General features: G+C 42.7%; 1 protein-coding gene across 6 annotated transcripts in view; it reads left to right on the plus strand.

Moving 5' to 3' along the window:
• Nucleotides 1–20,674, plus strand: part of LOC101156117 (semaphorin-6D) — a 170,307-nt gene that overhangs the window by 38,961 nt on the left and 110,672 nt on the right. For all 6 annotated transcript variants that reach the window (XM_011485749.3, XM_023964656.1, XM_011485745.3 and 3 more), the window contains one exon: nucleotides 8,372–8,495. The gene's annotated coding sequence lies outside the window, so the exon portion shown is untranslated. The remainder of the gene's footprint in view (nucleotides 1–8,371; nucleotides 8,496–20,674) is intronic.

Below are 20,674 nucleotides of genomic sequence, written 5' to 3' on the forward strand. Positions count from 1 at the left end.
ACCCTGGGTCATGTGACGCATCGGTCACTGTTTGTATTTATTTTTATTGATGATTATTGTTTTTTCTGTACACGACACAGAATGTTTAGTTGAATGAAACTGTTTATTTCTGTATGTTTATTTATGTTGTTGAACAATGCAAACACTTCTCCCTGTTTTCTCTTTGGACTGATGGAGAGCAACGCCCAGGAGGAGGGGCTTACCACTTAAAAGAGAACCAGATACAGCTGTCAGTGTGGGAGTCTGAGTGGAGAAGTTGGAGAGTCTGAGAGGAGAATTTGGAGTGTTGGATTGGAGAAGTCTATGTTGGTTAACCTTTGTGGAGCAATTGGTGTGCTCTGTTCTTGCATTAAAGTCAAGAATACTTTCACCTTGGCGCCTCTGCCCAATCATTCCCTGGTGGGACCCACGACATTTTTACTCTAACAAAAGTGAAATATACGTTTTTTTTTCTCCTTCTTAAAAAAGTCAGAAAGTTGTCACTTCAGGGGAAAACCGATAAAAGCAGTTTTTTGCTGGAATATATTGAAATGACTGGGTACAGCTAAGTCCTGCTGGGAAGCAACCAGGCAGTTTAACCTTCTGCTTGTTGCTGCCATCGACTTCATCTGATGATTTATCCAATTTATCTTTTGAAAAAAACATTTAAGTTTTCTGAGAATCTTCAGCTCTTTTTTTAAACTGTGAGGAAACCTTCATAAGCAATGGATCTGTCATTTTTCTTACAGTCATAAACCACTGCTGGTGATTTAAAGGATTTAGATTGGGAGGGGCTGTGTCATCACGAAGATTGATGTTGGGAGTGGAATGAGATTAAAGTAAAAAAAACAACAAGAGAGTCAGTTTTCACCATTGACTGTATATCAGAACTGGATTGAGTGACCTCTACCCCCTGGCATTCCAAACAAGGAAGAACCTACTGGTTCCAAGAAGCCAAAATCCCACAGACTTCTATGGAGAAGTAAACAACTATTATTCAGTCATTCTATTTGTCAGAATAACCATTCTTGCTCTGATACTTTTTTAAACACATAGTTTATAAATCTAATTATTAAAAAAAAGTTTTTTCTAGCGTGGAAGTTATAAACTGACCAATCAGATCACGTGCCGGCCACCTTTAAGTGGTAGAGGTGTAGACTTCCAACAAGCTCACTACTGTTTGACAAGAGTGGCTGCCATAGCAACGGACCAATCACTGTTATCTGACTGCAACATCTGATGTCCGTATTGTGGAAAAATTACAAGCGAATTGGCTTCATTTCTCCTGAGCTGGACGTTAAGCATTTTCTATGGGTGACGTCACTGTCACTCAGTCCAGTTCTACTCTACAGTCAATGACTCTGACTGACACCAACCAATCACTGCTTACCAATATCGTTTGGCTCCAACTAGACGACATCCATATTGAGAAAAAAATAGTGACTGAAGTGACTTACTTTGGTTGGAGCCGGGGGTTTGTCATTTTCTTTGTCGTTTTCACTTGATCCAGTTTAGGAATACAGTTATTGGTTTTCACCTTAGCTCAGGTCTTCGAACGACCTTTTGATGTCCTAGTTCTAGTTCCTTTTTGGCATCAAAAAGAAAGTGTTCAGTAAATGGAGTAGAGATTTCATGCTTGACTTTTTTTTCCTCCTTATTGCTCTCCACCATCAGCGGACTCTATTGAAACTTGAACAGCATCAGCTTCATCCCAGGGCTGTTGCTGCTGTGTGTGCTAGCTCCAGGCAGGTGGATAAAACCTGGCATCTACAGCATGCATGGATACTTATATTAGTGCTTTTCTCACTCTTTTAATATTCTCTATTCATTACTGATGCATAAAAAAGAAAAACAGATTTATTCATCAGCAGCTTAGCCAGGAGGGAGGTTCTTGGACTTCATAATGGAGTCATTTAAATAAGAGTGCAAGTGTCCCTTTTTTTAGGTTTAATTATAAAACACTACCACTCTGTGTTTCTAGTGAATTTGATTCCTAATTGAAAGCTACCTTAGAGCCAAGATTTAATAATTCATGAGTCTGTGATGACAGAGCCTGAAGCAATCTTCTGTTAAAACGGGCAACATCCACACATCCTCGTGTTGTTCGCTGCCTCAGCTCGGCTGTTTGTTCCCAAGCCCTTCCCTTTCATTTGTCTCCACAGTCGGTGTCGGAGTTTTCCTCCACCCTTCTTCTGTCATCACCTTTTACAAAACCCCTTCACAGACCCAGAAACACCTAATTGACATTTCATTGACATGAGCTGTAACTGGGTTTTAATCACTGTTTTACATCATGTTTTGAAATTCAAATCAGCAGTGTCAACTCAAAGTTAAAGAGTCTCTGCAGTGCTCTGCTGTCATTCATGATGCTACAAAAAGGAGAGCCTCAGTATTGCTACCATGTGTAACCTTTGGCCAGAGCTTGGTAACCCAACCTAAACAAGCTGTGCGGTGCACATCTGGAATCTAAACATGTGCTTAAGTGGAGGGGCTTTTGGACCGGCACTGTCTTGCTTCGGCCAGAACATTGCGTAGCATTTGAAACAGATGTAGTTTATGCAGCAATCGGGTTGGATATTTGTAAAACAGTGAAGGCCTGATTTAGATCAAGAAGTCTTTTAAAGTATGCATGATGCTTTCAGAAGTGATGCATAGACGTTCGGCTGAGAAACGTATGTAGAAGTGTGGTTCTTCAGTCCCACTGGGTGCAGATGCACTGAGGTCTGACTGCAAGTTGTGGCCTCCAACCAATCAGAGTGGTTTAACCAAAGGTCCAGCAGCGCTTCCCAGGAACAAGAGTTCAACTACAGAGCGCTGCTTCAGGAGCTCCACTGGTGGGACCATTGGTAAAACAGAAATAAAAAATGATGATGGTGGTAGTTCATGGTTGGGGAAACTTTGTTGTCATGTTCTTTTTGGCCGTGTTTGCTTCATAGTTGGACTGTGACGTTTCGGCGTTGGTGCATGTGGATGCTTATTGTAATGCCTTTTGCTTTTGTCCTGTCTGTTTAAAAGTTCTACAAAACATGACATTCCACCTTTTTCTTAGTTAGTTTTAACGTTTAGACTGGTTAATGTCCAACTTTAAAACCATAGTCACATGCACATGTATGGAGGTTTAACCCGTACGGATGCTGTGGGTTTTTGGGTTGTCTGGGCTTGTGGAGGGCCATAGAGAGGAGCGGGTGCGGCTCTCTTAGGGTACGTCATGAAAATGAGGATATAAACAATGAGGCTATTGCATCAATGGATTTAGACTTAAATTAATGTCCAAAAAACTATAAAACAGCCACAAATCTTTCATTCATCGTTACTGAAGTATACATTAGGATATTGGTTTGATGATAATCAATAAGCTCAGACAAACCGCTGTTGGCGGGTGGCCTCATCAGCCATGAAGCTGTGCATTGTAAGCACTGGTCGATAAGTCGGGATCAGTCTTCGACCTCCCGTCAGCTCTCTGAGAGCGGTTCCCACGCTCTCTGCCATCAGCGGGGAGATGAGAGCAAACGTCTACTCGACTGCATCACTCCTGCAGCACAAAACAGTTGGATTTCTTTGGACTGAAGGCGGCAATGCATTAAATGTTCATAAACTCATTTTTTTAAGCTTTTTCTCACATTAAAGTAAGCATGTTTGAAGCTCAACTGGCTTGTATAAATGTTTTTTTTTCTTTCCACCATTTTTCTGGCTTTTACTCATTTGCTTCCTTTGTCCACTGGACCACTTTGTCAAGGTCGTTTTGTCCTTTTTCAGTGGCATCTCTGTTTTCTGTTCTCCTTTCCCCGGTGGCTCGATGACTGTGAGTGACGTTTAGTGACTCTTCAGCTGCCAGGCAGGCTTTTAGAGTCTGCTTTTCCCCCTCCTTTAATGGCATCTGTGCTTCTCTGAAGCAAACCGTGACACAAGACAAAACGTAAGCTGGCAGTGAGCATGCAAACCTTTTAAATGCCTGCGTTTAGAACGGTTCCCCTATTTTCCCTCTTTTGTGAATTTGTAATTTAGTATAGAATCTTTCTTTTTTTTTTCTTTGTCATCCATACTTCGCAGTTTGTATTTCATTGAATGGAAGCCCTTTTAGAGATCGATGAATACTTTATTTGTCATGTACACATTCAAGAAAAATGTAAAAAGTGCATCATTCAATCATTAAAACAAGAATTTACAAGAAAGAAGTTACAACTGAAAAGTAAAAAGTGTACCACTCCGTCATTGAAAACAAGAAATTACGGTATATAAGATTGCAGCTAAATAAGTGTATCAGTCATTAAAAGTAAGAATACACAATGAATAAGAAATTTTAAATTGGTAAAACAGGAATAAATAACAAGACATTTACCTAAAAAAACATTGTATGAACACAATATAACAAGTTTTAGAATCATCCACCACAACTGCAGCAGGTGCAGATTTACCGTAAACTCTGAAAGTAAGGTTTAAAATATTGATTGCAGTTGGCTGAAACCTGTTGTGGAGTCTTTTTGTCCTTGCTTTGCTTGAACCGTAGCGTCTGCCTGACGGCAACAAATCAGTCAAAGGGGACCTAGAAGTTTAAAAAATAAAGGCTCAGTTTGAATGAATATTTAGTCATTATTACCAAACCTATAGATTCATCTGAAAGTCTGCTGGGTATTATTTCATTTCTCTTATCTAGTTAGATTCATATTATTTAAATTGTGAGTGAGCCGATAATTTTAGTAATTTTCATTTCATTGTTATAAATTATTGTTCACTGGTAACCCCAGGCGACTTCTTAAGTAATTAAAATTAAGTTTTTCACAGTGATAGCTATTACTACTACTACTACTGCTACTGCTACTGCTACTACTGCTACTACTTACACAGCTATATACGTGCCCCAGATCCTTAGTGTTTCATGTCAGCAGTAAAGCCACTCAGTGTGTACATTGTCATTGTTTCATTAACTCCTTGGTCGAGCAACCCCTTATTTTAAGCTTGAGCAGGTCTGGTGTCCAACCCTTCATTACCGATGGCCCCTTCTTTAAATATTTCCCTCCAGGGCTAACCAGCCCGATAACGAGATCTGCCATTTAAGAGGCATCGAAATTTTCCACGTGTCATATCTCATTACAAAACATCATGATGTTTGTTTACACTTGTTTTCTGGCCTTTCTGGCCTTTCATCCAGAACTGCCGTGACAGGAGCCGCGGCTCCTTAACAGACGTCAAACCAAGAGCTTTGAAACTTTCTAGATCACACTTCTTTTTCCTGCATAAAAAGCAGTACATTTCAAGGAAAAGTAGAAATACAAAAGTCAGCTAAGATTGAAATGGAGTTGTTTATCACGGTGTTAGTAGGATAACAGAACGGCAAAGTGGAGGAGCAGGAGAATGCTAACGTAAAATGCTTGAAGGGAGAACAGGCAGACCTTGGAAGAGCAAAAGAAGCACGGCAGCTTTTCCCCGACAGACGTTGTCTCTCTCATGAGTATGTGACATTTAGGATGGTGGTGTCTTGCTTTTGCAGGCCTAATTAACATTCCAAGATACGCCAGCTAGAGATGGACATCCTGCCAGCTCTGTCCCCCTCTGTTCCCCCTCGGCCGTCTTTGTCAGTCAAGTTCTTTACTGTTTCCTGATGTTACTAGTTCTTGGTAACGGTTTCCACATGCCCAGGGGTGTTTGTATGGCGACGCACACAACTCTGCCGGTGTCGTCTCAAATGTTCCACTGTGGTCAGTCCATTTGCCATCGCCTGACACCTCAGGCAGTGGTAACCATGGAGACAGTCTCCCAATGAATTGTTGAAGGTGTTTGAGCCCCCCTGGGGGAACAAGCGTCGAACAACAAGAGTTTGCCGTGCTTGGTGCACCTTCTCTGCCAGGTCGCTTACACTCTTTTGACAAATGTCATGGACCTGTGTGACACCATAGCCCTTCTGCTGAACCTGCACTACACAGTGTAGCATTTCAATGTCCAAATATCAGGAGATGAGGAGTTAAGAATGATACTTTTTTTGTCGATATTTTTTATATAAAGACCCACTTTGAGTTAAATCCTATTTTTGGTGTTTTTTAACATTTTTCTGAAAATGGAGGACATATAATAAGAAAATTAAGCTTTCTTTATTCAAATCATAAACAAGGAGCAGATGGAAAAATGCCGTTTGAAAAAGCTTGTCATAGTGGCGTGGAGGACGTCACAAGCTGTTCCGCTCCTTTTTCATGCATCCATTTGTAGACGACTAGATACATGCATGTCTTTGTTTTCCTCGCCTGAGCTGGTCTCTGGTTCAAATCTGTTCGGCTGGATAGCTCCAATATTGCTCGTCGTTTTTGTTGCACCAATAATGGTAGGTTGGGGGTGTGAGGGGCTGTAAACAGATGAATGATGGGATATTTGGAACGGGCTTTCTCCACAACTCGTAGATGAATTTCAAAAGAACTACTGCTCCGTTCCGGAAACTGTCCTTGAAAAAACTTTTCAATTTTTTATTTTTGCTAAATAATAATAATTAACAGACCACTGGGAACGCTTTTGAATTGGTTCAAAAGAAGATCGGAGTGGGTCTTCAATGCATGCACTAATATTCTCAGGTTGTTTTAATGTCTAAATCTTTTCAGTTTAAGCCACTTATTTACAGCAGCTGCTGTCAAAGTAAGACTCACACTTTTGTTTGGAAGCACCTGCTTCCACCTGTGGCAGCATTTACACCACCTGCTCCAGCAACATTTTTAATTAGCGGCACCATATCCTGATCTCCGTTCTTCTGTGTAGACAAAATATAAACATCTACAGTCTCTAGTGTGAAGTCTGCTCCTATTGAGTTCCACTCAAACTGAAAGTTGGTGCTACAGAACGGATGGGATTCATCTCTGATTTCACACAGCCTGCTTAAAGGTGAGCTCAGAAACTGTGGTGGCTAAACTGTACTGCTTTATGTTGATATGCCTAGATCGTCACTTCTGCTAACACTGTGTTTATTACATCCCTCAGTCATAAACACCAAGCTGTTCTGTCAGATTCAGTTCTTTTTTCCTCCTCCATTCTGCTTTCTTTGCTCTGATTTAAAAACATATACAAACTCAGACCCAAAGAATCATGAAGGTAGTCTTAAAAATGCAAAATGAGTTTGCTTGCTGCTGTTTACTACAATGGGAGTTCAGAGTGACCTTCCAACAAAACAAACTGTGGATTAAACCAAAGTAAGATGAAAGATCATTAGGCAGGCAGCTGTTTTAATTGTTGGAAATGTTGGGGAAGCAGACTAAACTAATGCAAAACCTGACATTCCTGGCCTTGTCCAACACGTCAGGTGTAAACAACTACAAATCAACAAAGACGCGGTCCTAACCCTAACCCTAGTAGTAATGGTTTGTAATGAAATACCAGTTAACTGTGGCTCAAGATTGTCATTTGGAAAGGAGACGGACTTCTTTCAAACAATGGCATTTCCACCTCATCTTGACTGTACTGCTTGGAGAAAATATGCTGGTTCCCCCTAAATACAATTTCAGATCAAATTATAAATATGTTGAAAATGTCATTTAGCCTTTTGTACAAGCATTATATTGGTAAGCAGTAGCAGTCTGTTGACTCGTGACGTCATGTGAAGCTGTGCATGTCGTGCTTTATCAGTTTTTTTGGGGTTTAAGGTAATTGGTCAGAAATAGAACCTAAATATTACCCAAAATAAAGACGGATTTTCGGGTTTGACTTGGTGTTGATGGGCTGAATTGGGGTTTATCCATCCGTCACCTCTGTGTTTTGCTGCTTATCAGCAGTGCAGGCTCATTTAGAGCTTATGGAAATGACAGAGTTGAAGAACTTGTTGCTGCGAGCAGAATCTCTGAGCCCGGAACAATGAACGATGAAAGCCAGAGTGACAGCACAGGGCTTGGAAGGATGCTGTCACTCAGGTCAGGGAAGGATGCCACACAGAAGCAGGTCTGAAGCAGCTTCCAGAACACCTACGGCAACACTGATGGCATCCGAATTAGGATGTTTGGAGGATGATTCAGCCCTAGTCTTGGTTTCGTTCTGTGTGTGTGTCAGTCTGGTCTAAAAAGTAGGACTATCTTGGATTGAGGCTTAAGACCTCTCCCTGCTGTCAGCTGGAATAAAACACCAATTTAGACGGTGAGCTCCCCTGTTTACTGTAGGTGGAGTTTTCTCCCACTGGTAGCCTGGTTCATCTCGCTGGCTTTGATGTCCTTGATTGCGTACTTCGACTCAACTAAATGGGGCCTTTGAGTCTGGGCCTGTCTCTATAGACTGCCTTCACTGATCAATTCCTCAGCCCGTCTGTCTGGCAGGCTTATTCACATGGCTGCACCGTAGGTGAGACGAATCCTCGCTGCAGGAGTCTTCATTAAACCTATCCTCCTGCCTCCACCTCCCTGCCCCCTCCTCCTTTTCTATCTCTCCACAGGCCTGGGGGAAGTTAATGAGAAGATTCGATCAGCTGGTACCTCACATCTTCATCTACTACGCCCTCTTATCTCAGCTATTGTCTTCCTCCAGCTTCAGAGTTGACTCAAGCACATAGTACAGTGGTGAGTTATTGCAGACACACACCTTAACTGACATCTCTATCCTTTCATTCCTCACTTTGGTAAGCTGGAGTTTTCTTTTGGTCCAGTATAATGAATGAAACCAAAGATATGCTCGAAAATATATGCAGATTTGGCAAACTGTTCATGTCCTGTAAATTATTCTGTACATTTGTACTGTGACTTTTATTTATGATGTTGTTTATTATCATTTATGTAATGTTTAAAACAGCCAAAATTATCCCTTTTTAAAAATTTTTTTTTACATTTTTCCCAAATTGTGAAATATTTAAGAAAGATAAAAAAAAAGAAATTGTGATTCCTGTCTTAAAAGAAGAGGCTTGGAAAACAGCACAAAACCATACTGCAGTAAACTGTTATTTTTTTATTTTATCATAACAATTTTTATGCAGTGAAATGCTTGATCCAGCATGTCCTCAGACTGATTATGTGTTATCCTTGCTCTCGGACCTCTGCAGGTCAGACACGAACACAACCCACCTTAATCAAACTCAAGCTTTTTAGCTCTTTTTATTAATGATAATAAACAACTGGTGTTTTGGTAGACATTATTAGTAGAAGCCATGTTTGTAGATAAGCTGCTTAGTTTAGATGTAATGATGGGAAAGGAAATTGGGCTAAATTGCATGCATATGGATATTTGACTAAACAAATTAATCGGAATCCTTACTGTGAGAGAATCATGAAGCCATCTTTAAACTTGGCTATAACACAGCAAGAGAAAACTTTTTCTTTCTTTTTTTTTGTGGTCTTTTTTTATACGATCGGATTTTAATCACAAAGCTGAGAAAACAAAATGCAGCCCTTGTAAAAATAAATAAAGACTGAGAATAGCTTGAAACTCTTGCAGATGTTATTATAACTTGACATGCTGGTTTGATCGCATGAACCTCCAGTAGTATAGATGTGGATGAACCTGGTTATCAGACACTGAATATGGATTATTTCAACACAACAACACATAGCACCACCTCTGATCTTTTCAGGTTCTCTCCTCCTGTAACCGTGCTGCTTTGTGTGGGAGGTGAGATGATCAGGACTGCTAGCAGAATGGATTTGCAATGACACATAGGCAGCAATGGTTATGTACAGGTCTCAGCCTGTTGCTGAATCACAGCTTTAAAGTCATTTTGTGGGCACAGCGAGGCCGTTGTGCTTTGTGCCACAGCTCCAGAGCTGGCTCGCCCGACATCTCTGCTGGAACTTGAATGCCAATTACTCCCGACACTTCCCTCCCTCTACCTTAGCAAAGCAGCAGAACAACACGGATCTGAACTTCTTTTGTGGAAATTGTTTGATGTATGGACGGTTCCCCTGAAGGCTGTAGAGTCAAGGCTGTGCATAACCTTCAACTTACAAATTCCAGAAATTTGCATGTAATCAAACATTTTAGAAAATAATTCTTAATTCATCTTGGTTTATTTGAGGTGTTGTAACAAAGTAAAATAGTACGACCGACCGTACTTTTAAACTAAGTCGCTCTGGAGTATAAGTCGTACTTTTTTGGAAAAATGTAACAAAATATTAGATTATATTAGACAGGGGAAACAGATAAAAGATCAGAAACATATGAGGAATCTAGTATATTTTGCAACATATAAACAATTATTTAGATAACCATTGCATAAAGAACATGCAACAAGTCAACTGAACTCTATATCACTTCAGTTCACTAAATCTATTAAATTCTTCATTCTTTCTGTGTCACTTTGGAACAATTCCGCCAAGGCCGGAGTAAGACTAAACAGCACTTCTTCGTCTGCATTAATGTCAGTAGCAAATACTGATACACACACCTACAGTGCCACCTAGTGTTACTCTTTAATTTTTTTTTTTTTTAACTTGTCCTGTCCAACAGCTAGGCAGGCAGATGAGAGCTGAGGGCCTCTTGTGTTGGACATATTTTACTTTAACAAGAGGGGTTATTAATCTTCAGACAAACCAAAGGTATGACTGAATAAACCCCTTTTGTAATTGAGGCCAAACTTTTATTCATTTCAACCATGATTGAAAATCTTTGGTGTTGGACCAGACGGAAAAGGAAAGAAGGGAAGAAGAGGGAGGGATGTCAGAGGGGGGGGGGGGGGGGGGGGTGATAGTGAGAGGGGGGGGTAAGACCATGAAGCAGCATAAAGCAGACAGGTTTACTGGTTGTTTATCATTACGGTACAGTTCAAATGTAGTACAAAAAGGGCGGGGCCTGTTCACACACACTCAAATATTATCAACACACCTGCTAGCTGCAAAAAAATGTTCACATGTCAACATGTACACAAAACAGATAGTGTTCACGAACGCATACCTATGCCTTTAAACCAACTAGTGTGAAATCTTTCATTCATTCAATCATGCAAACTATTAGTGCAAAGTGAGCTAACACCTGTGCTCAGGTGAGTGTTTATGTTCTTCTAAAATGGATGGTGGAATGTGAAAAGAAGGAGGAGGAGCGCCCAGCCACCCCCACACCCAGACCCCCGCCACAGCAGCAGCGGCAGCCGGAATTCCCCCAACGCAACACGGGAACAGGCAGGGAACGACCGCCCCCCGGGCGACCAAGACCGCCACCCAGGCCAGGGCCAGCAGGACCGCCGCGAGGCCCCCAGAGCCAGAGAGCAGGGAGGCGCGGAGGGAAAGAGAGCGCCGCCCCAGCTCAGCCAGGAAAGCAGCCCCCCCGCCGCGCCGGAAGAGCCCAACGCAGGGCCCCACCGGAGAAGGACGCCCACAGCCCCAGACGAGCACCCCACCACCATCCAGGAGTTCCGGGCATCCCCCCGCCCCAACCCCAGGTACGAGCCAGGACCCCCCAAGGGAGACCCGCTCCGCACTCCAGGCAGCCACCCACCCGGCCCACGGTTGGTCCAGGGAGGAGCAAGGCAGGGGCCCGTCGCCCCAGCCCAGGAGGGGGGAACCCCGGGGAAAAAAGGGTGGCCCACAAGGGGTGTTATAAATATGGCCCGACCAGGCTCGGCCATGTTGGAAGTTTGGCGGGGCCCAGCGCTCAGGGGCAAGGACCAGGACCCACCCCCCAGAGACACGAACACCCCCGGCTCAGGTGTAATATAAACCCCCCCACCGTGCGGAGAGAGCACCGCCGGGCCCAGGGAGCCGGCACCCAAGGGACACGGCCACCATCGCCAAGGGGCCCGCACCCCCCACCAGGGAAGGGGTAGGGGACAGATGGACCCAGGTCCCACCTTCCTTGCAAAATGTGTGTGCGTGTATGTGTGTATGAGTGTGTGTGTGTGTGCATGTGTGTGTGTTTATGTTGGAATGTATATATTGAAGGGGGAGGGGTGTGTGTACTAAGGAGGGTGCAGTTAAAATTGGCGAGTAGGGCACTAGGGGGACATCTCCTGATTACTCACAGTGATGTCCCCTCACCCTCCCCACCAAGGGGCCCTAAATGTCTAAGGTGCGGTTAAAATTGGCGGGTAGGGTGCCAGGAGGACATCTGCTGCTTGCTTGCAGTGATGTCCAAGCACCCCCCCTACCAAGGACCCTTCATGTCTAAGGTGCAAATAAAACCGAAAGAGGGGGGGCCCACTCCATACGGCAACCATAGGAGGGGGGGCACTGCCAAGTAGCCCCCCCCCAAGGCGCATCGCAGGCTAGACCCCCCACCCCCTCACCCTAATATGAGGTTATATTTGACCGGTGGTCAAACAGCTGTCCCCCAGCCCCCCCCCCCCAGCAAAGAGGCCAGGGCCACCCAGCCCAGGGGCCCCACCCCCGGAGGCGCCGACACCCCAGGCCCGGACCACCCACCCCACACAGAGAGACAGGAGCCAGAGAGCGCCGCTCTCCCCGGAGCAAGCCCAGGCCCCCAGCCCCAGACGCCGGCCCTAGAGGAGCTCTGGTCAGGCCTTGACGGGACCGAGGAGGCCAACCGGCCGAGGCAACCACTGATTGCCTCAGCGGAGACCCCGACCCGCTAGCCCCCCCGACCCGTACCAATAATGCCCCCCCCCTCCCCCCCAGAACGCCCCCCCCACAGGACAGGGCCGACAAGCCCCCCACCCCACCCCAGACCCCGCAGCCGAAGCGGATGACACCCAAACTCTTTAATTTTTTTAAAGTAGCATGAGCTGCACCTGAGTATAAATTATGCAAAAAAAAGTAGAATTTATACTTTCAATTCAATTCAATTCAATTCAATTTTATTTGTATAGCCCAAAATCACAACAACAGTCGTCTCGATGGGCTTCGAAGTAAAACATGAAATCAAAAGGATCACAAATACAAAGAGTTCAATAGGAAAATACTAAAATGAACTAACAAACTGACTAAGCTATACTGGCATCCCTGCCCTTAGACCCCCCTTCGCGGTAAGGAAAAACTCCCAAAAAAAACGGATTCCGGAAAAAACGAAGAAACCTCAGGGGTGCCCACATGAAGGAGGGATCCTCCCCCAGGACGGACAGGCGATTTACCAGAAATCTTAGAGAAGAATTAACTTATCTAAATCTACAACTACCCCAGGACGCTAATTTGAAAATGTGCCAACAAATAAACAGATATGGAATATAACTTGACTCCACATAGTGAAGACGATTTGTGTTGATACTAGGAATGCAGCTATCGATTCTTTTTGTAATTGATTAATCTAGCACTTAATCGATCGATCAATCGAGTAATCGGATAAAACGACTTGTGTGTGTTTTTGAACGACCAAAACAAATAATGCATAACAAAAATGATGTGGTTGTAAAATGAACAAGCATTTGATTTTAAAGATCCGCTCTGATGCAAATGTTACTTTTGGTGTTTTTAAGTTGGTCTTGAGAAGTGGCGGAGCTAGAACATTTTGTATGGGGGGGGGGCAGAAGACTTTGAAAGGGTGGCACAACACCAAAGTGGAAGGCCATTAAAAATAAAAGAATCAGAAAAACATATTTGATCATTATCATTGTTTATATTTTGTGTAAAAATAATGCTTTTGTTATTTTTGCAATGCTTAAAGGAGCCTCGCGGTCCGCCAAAAGGCGAGCTACCACCTGTCCCAGCCCCTGCCTCTCGGCACCCCCTCGATGCTCTTAGCTCGTCCCGCGGGGTCCGAAGCGTTTACTTTGAAAAAAATTAGAGTGTTCAAAGCAGGCCCGGTCGCCTGAATACCGCAGCTACGGGCTCTCGCTGCCCGCCGAGGCGGCCCGCGCTGGTCGCTGTGGGGGGGACGCAGAGCGGCTGACGCCGCCACTCGCTCGTTGCCGGTGGCACGCGCGAGTCCCGCGCCTAAAAGGCGTCGGGATTCCAGCGGTCGCGCAGAAGTCTTCTGTTCAGATGCTGAATCATGGAAGATGTGCTGTTGTGGTATGCCAGCTCTATTTTGCAGTAGAGACAATGCACCTTGTTCTCTTCTTTATTAAGTGTGTAATGATCCCACACTTTAGACAATTTCTGCCGTTTATTTATAGATCTATTCTCTGCCATCGCGCCAACTAAATTCAAAAGGTCCGTGTGAATAAACGGTCCGTGTGACACAATCAAATCCCTGCGCCGCGCGTAAAGTGGGCGTCATAGGAATTTAACGAGGCTTCGAGGCAGAGTTTTTGCCTCGAGGAATTTTTGTAATCGAGTAACTCGAGGAATCGTTTCAGCCCTAGTTGATACGTCTGACAAATCATGCATTTTATGGTACTAGCACGTAGATGCCCTTCTTCAGAAACGCATGTTTGCCATGAGAAAAATCCAAGATGGCTGCCATTTTTAAAGATGGTGACCATACACTCAACTGTAACAAGAATGTTTTATTTTTGTTAGCCCCAGTCTTAACAAAATGGGATGTTAATGCTCAAAATGTAGACTTTAAATTGAGGGGTACCTACAGAATTCTATTATAAATATATTTAAACTCTTGCATTTTCTTGTGGCAATCATGTTTCTCTGAAAGAGGGGATCCTAAGGTACATCCATGCTACATTTGGTTCATGTAACACAAAATACACATTTATTTTACTGTATTAAACAACACACTCGCTACAACATAATCCCAATAAAAGCCATTTGCACCTTTATCTGAAATAGAATAAAATGGCTTTGTCAATCTGTCAGACTACACAACCATATAGAGAGAATCTCTGATCATTCCATTGCATTTCCGTGTATCAAAAGTGTTTCATCTCTTATCAAAAACGGAACATCTCTTTGGGGATTTCCAAAAGATCAAATCTTAAAAACCCAAATTGACACAGATGACATCAACAGAGTCATGAGGTTCCATAAAGTTCCCCCACAGACACAGAGGACACTGTGTACGGTACATGTTTTTAAACCTTTTTTAGGAATAAATCCTTTGCTAAAAGGAGTCTAGGATATCATGGTCCATCTTCCCTGATTTTGACAGTTTGATGGGAAAACATCCCAGTCCTTGAGGACAGCAGGAACTGATGCTCTGTGACTGTGAATGTTTTGTTCGTAAAGGCCTGGAATCTCAGACGTGTCTTTCTTCTGCTTTACCTCTAAATTGTCCTGCCCATCTCTTAGAATCATGCAGCTGCATTTGTCAGTAGCGTTTGACCAGAAGTGTGTTTGGGTCGGTGATGCATCAAGATGGACGCAGCCATCCCACTGTTGGATGATTAATAGCAGGCTGTAAAAGAGGCTCTCCACTATGTAAAAGAGGTGCGTGCAGACATGGCACTTTCATCAATCAGACATGAAACTGCTGTAATGATGTAAAAACATGGAAAGAAGAGCGGGCTCTGTTTATACACTCCAGACAAACATTGACAAAACGTTACTTTTGGCTTTTCTTTAGGGCTAAAGTGAGTTGGGTTTGGTTCCACGATCAACTGTCTTTTTACATATCTAATGTAGCCATGACTTCCCTGTAATTTCCTCGTTTTGCTCAGAAGCCAGCATCAGGGTCTTAATTAGAGTAACGCCTGGAATGTCACATTCTCACTTGCTGACAAAAGCCCAGCGGAGCTCCTTGACGGCGAGCCTAGATCAGCTCAGTCAACACTGCGGAAGCCCTGGAGATCATTTTTGGGGAAAGTGTGACGTCCCCGATGGAGGAGCCGTTTTGTTACGGCAGAATCAGACAGATGCGGTGGGATTAGACAGTTATGTGACAAAAGCAGTTTGATGCCATTTTTAGATTTTGAGCACAGATGACAGACTACAAGGGTTTGTCTAAAGAACAGCACAAAGATGGCTTCTTTTACCTTCATCTGTTATAGTTTGTTGTTGAATTACCTGAAATAAAGCTCCCTGGTGAGACTTTAACAAGGCCCTGTAATTAATGGTATTATTCTGGCTGGAATCATGGCCAATGCTGTCTCCCACTCTTTCTTTGGTAGTGAACTCCGCTTGAAAAAGTGGGCTCTGAGGAGTATTTCAGCAGGATTTCAGTGCTATCCCTGTAATTTTGCTTAAAGACCTACCCAACTTTCGATCTATTGTAAGAGTGTTCCCAGTGGTCTGTAAATTACGATGATGCCGTTTTTAGCCAAAATAAAAGTAACCTGTGTCGTTTTCTAGGACATAGTTTCTGCAAAGCTGCAGGAGTTCATCAGAAATTCACCCCTGAGTCATGGGCCGGACTGTTGGTGTGGAGTAAGCCTGTCCCCTTCTCATCATCCATCTCTTTAGATGGTCTCCTGCTAGCTTACTGGCTCTCACAACCCTAACCTAACATTACTGGTGTAACAAAAATGGCGAGCAATATCGGAGCTATCCAGCCGTACAGTTTTGAGCCGGATTTCAGCTCAAATGAGGAAAATGAAGACATCTAGTCGTCCACAAGAGAATGCATCAAAATTGAGCAGCGCAGCAAGCTGTAGCCTGCTGTAGTAACTTGTACACTTAGAAGCTTATTTTTCAACTGTATTTTTGCATCTGCTCTTGATTCACAAGATTTTTAACAAATAAATACTCAGAAATGCAAGTTTAAGCTTAATTTTCTGTACATATGTCCTCCGTCAATGGAAAAATGTCACAAGAACTTGTCACAAAAACACTATTTTCATTGGAGTGGGTCTTTAATGTGTCTTGTATGTGGAGACTGAATGTGTACCAAAGAAGTTTGATTCTACTACTGTTTTGTTAAACCAAGCTCTTTTGTTACTTTTATTTGTTGCAATCATTTACAAAGACTGAATACTACAACACTCAGCTACTTTGACCCCATGGATGGAGAGATTTGGAACTTGAATTTCAACATTTCAGTCAGTCACTGGCGTCTGTCTCATTTACTTAAACTCGTGTTGACAGAAGGAGCTCCCTCATTGCAGCCATCACACTGGATTAGTTCCATGTTCACATTCCCTGCACTCTGATCTGCTGTTTGTTTGAACATTTTCTGTCGTGCTCAACACTTTAACTGCAGATGAATCAAACTTCTGCTGACATAAAGTCACACTTGCTTCCAGTGTGCATATATATGGACCAGCTAACTTCTCTTTTCCCCAGAGTTCAGTAGAACATGAAAACACCTCTCAACAGCCCACTAAATCCAGCTGCTTGCCTGTGTTTTCCTGTGCTGTACTTTTTCCTGACACCTTCTGCAGTTTGGCCGTGTCTCATCTCTGCCTTCATGCTGCCTCCCCATCGTTGTCTCTGCATGTGGCCGTTCAGTCGTGGCAGCTCTTAAAGCAGAAGATGTGGCACAACCCTGGCTGTTCTGGGAGATAAGCTTTAACCTGCATTCCTGCTGCTTGTTAGCCAAATAGACCTGCCTTGTCACCAGCATTCATCATTCGGGGGGGGGGGTGTCTGCCGACACCTTTAACTTTGCAAACTGTGACCCACAGACCAAAATATTCAAATCTCCTAAACAAAATGCTGAACTCTCCAACGAATCAACCCAGCCACTGGGAAAATGAGTCTTTCTGTTTCTAGGAGATTAATATTTGATCCATTGTCACTGACCTTTATTCTACCTCCTGAGGATGCTGGTTATAACGTTAGCACAACTTCCAGATGGAAGTGGACTTTAGTCTGGATCCCTTTCTTTTTGTAATCCAAATTGAGACATAGATGTATCCACTTTTCCTAAAAGCTTTCTGTCCCTACAACACCAGAGTTAAAGGGTTGAAAGAATATGTTGCAGAGAAACATTTTAGTCCAAGTTTACTAGTTTACTTTCCTTTTCTTCTTATTGAATATGATGGATATTTTCTTCTGTCGAAGAGTTCTTCGTAATGGATTTCCTCTCACCTTCGGTGCTTTTACTGGGATATCATTTGATTTTCTTTCAGTATATAGTCATTAAATTATAACACCACCATCAAGCACAGCTGCGTAAAGCATACAGTGTGTTTTGCTTAGCAAACAAAACACACAGAATGAGACTGTCCATTGCCCCATTCTGTAACAACTACCGGTATGTTGTAATATTGGGCAATATAAGTAAAATTGAACATTTTTAGGTTTTCTTGGCTCACATGAGGAAGTGAAGCTACTTCGGCACAACCCTTAATTTTGTACAAATACATCGAGAAAAAATACACAAAAAATCCTTACAGCAGCTTTTACTTGTCTTTGGCTTTGCCTTTAACATGATTTTTTTATTTTCTTTACTCTTCCTATCATATTTGATACATGCACTTCTGATACCCACACTTTTCTTAACCCTTGTGCTATCTTAGATGACCCCACCCTTGCATTGACGTGTTCTCCCTACCATGACAAAGGTGGATAAAGGTGGAAAGATTTCATGTAATCCGTGGACACCAGTGAAGAACACAAATCATTGAAGAAAAAGGTTCAGCGCACTGTCTCCCAATGTCAAAGTGCCTAGGATAGCACAAGGGTTAAAAACGTATTTTGTATAACTTGATGCATGTTTTTCCGCCCTGTAGTTCATCATCTTTCCACTAGAGGCAGTAGATGGACTTTTCCTGCTCATTTCAAAACAGCTGTTTCCATTAAATCTCAAACATTTTTGGCGGGAAAAGCTTTAGCTAGTTTCCAAAACTTTATGGTTAGAGTAACTAATCTACTCTTATTTGTTTTTGGACAATAGGTTGCTTCAGAGTATAAGTCACAGAAGCCGAAATGCTAAATAAAAAAATAAAAAACATTTAAGTCTCATTAATATATAAATCACAGATTTAATAATATACTGAAACAAAAATGGACATTTCATCTTGAAAGGAAAAATAGATAATACTAATACACAGATAATGCACAATAATAGACTAAATATATGCTCCACTACCTTCATGAAACATAAGTGGAATCTAGTTTATTGGCACAGCATGAGCAATTTTTAAGGTAGGCGACTGAACAATATCATATTAATTCACTAAATCTGTTGAATTCTTCATCATCCTTGTCTTGTTGGAACAATTCCACCAAGCCCAGCACAAGATTTAACTGATGTAACTTCTTCTGTGTTGCTGTCAGTAGAAAATACTGATACACACACCTACAGTGCCCTCTAGTGGTTGCTGCTATTTCATTTTTAAAAATCACAAATAAGTTGCACATGCGTGTACGTTGCTCCTCTGGACAAAATATGCAAAAAACATACAAAAAGTATCGTAACTGCTGTAATAAAAGAGTGCAAAATCTGTTGATAAATAATTCTTTATTTTACAGTTACAATATGTTAAAAATGTGTCGATCAAAATTGAGACAGTGGGTTAGTGACGTGCTTTATTCCTGAACACGGATGTCAATATTTTGCATTTCAAAAAAACTAACATTTTTGCGAGATAAAACGAAACAAATCACAAAACCCATCATAATTGATACTATTTAGGCCGATAGCTCATTGGCGTAGGTAGCTCAGGTGGTTGTGCTAGTCGGCCAATGATCGAAGAGTTCGATCCCCCCCCTCCAACTGTCGTTGTGTCCTTGGCCAAAATGCTTCACCATCCCTGTCTCCAATGTGGCTCCCCTGGTGTGTGAATGTGTTTGAATGTCCCCGTGTTCAGAGGCGCCGTAGCAGCGAACTGGCAGCTCTGTCGGTCTGCCACAGGGCAGCTGTGGCTCCTTCAGTAGCTAAACATCCCCAAGTTTGAATAAGAAGTGAATGATTAATGGAGATGCATTGTAAGCGCTTTGAGGGTCTGGAAAAGTGCAGAAAAATCCAATCCATTATTATTTTGTTGTTATAAAAACGCTATAATGCATTTTTGTTGACTTAATCAAAGGGTTCTAAATATCTTGTTTCCCCCAAAAATTATGTTTTTTTTGAATTCTTTGATGTAGTGGGCTTTACAGGGTTAATATGTTTTTTAGCTTGAAAACCAATTTACTTTGATCTTGTAAAATTGAGTAAAAATGTACACTTTTATTCTTAACAGATCTAAATTGTGAATTTGTGGAGAGAGGGGCAGCTTTTATCGTCTGTCTGACCATCACATGCTCTGCATGCAAACCGTGGAGCTGCATTCTTGTGTGGCATCCTTGGCCCTTCGCTGTTGTAATCCTTTAATTGATTTATTACCGCGCTGATGACGGCCATAGCATCAAGTTGTTTTTGGTGACAATCCAATCATCTCTGCTGTCATGGAGACCATCCATCCCCCGAGCGGATATGAAAGCCTGTTGCCGGGTGGAGAATTTACCGCCTTGCAGTGGGAGCCAAACAAGGTATTGGCTAGTGAAAAGTGCAATGGTAAAGGTTAATAATAAGCAGCTGGGTTGTTGTGTGGCAGATTGAAAAGGGAATGATTTTGTGGGGAAGGCAGGGGTGGTTTGTGATGTTTAAGTGTAAGGCGGCGTGTTGAGGCGCAGTGTTGTGGCCGTTTTTTTTTTCCCTGTTGAAGGTTTCTCTTGGCAGCAAGTCTTCCAGCTGACCTGTCAGCATTAGTCAGCCTGCAGGGCTGTGAAATGACCCACCGCAGGGCTCACCTGGGGCCCCGCAAACCTTTTCAGCTGTTCCCTTCACACTGTTGCTCCCCAGCTATGTCGTATCACTCCCCCCCTCCCAGCTTCTCTGCTGGTTTATATCCACTTTACTGCAGCTCTTTCCCTCGCATATTGCACTCTTCTACACAGCTGTTTTTGTCCTGACATAAAAAAGTTTTATTTGGATGAAATATTTGAAGCCTTAATAGGAAGTGAGTTCATGAAATGAGAAAAAAGGAGACTGGTGGAAACAACTAAAATGTTCCTCAAACAAGAACAACTTATTACAGCAGCTCTCTGTGCTTTGTGCGTTTTGGCTCGTCTTTGAAAATCAAAATATAAAACTTTTCATGGTGGTTTCA

The sequence above is a fragment of the Oryzias latipes genome, chromosome 16 (genome assembly GCF_002234675.1).
Source record: "Oryzias latipes chromosome 16, ASM223467v1".
In the NCBI taxonomy this organism is placed as follows: Eukaryota; Metazoa; Chordata; class Actinopteri; order Beloniformes; family Adrianichthyidae; genus Oryzias; species Oryzias latipes.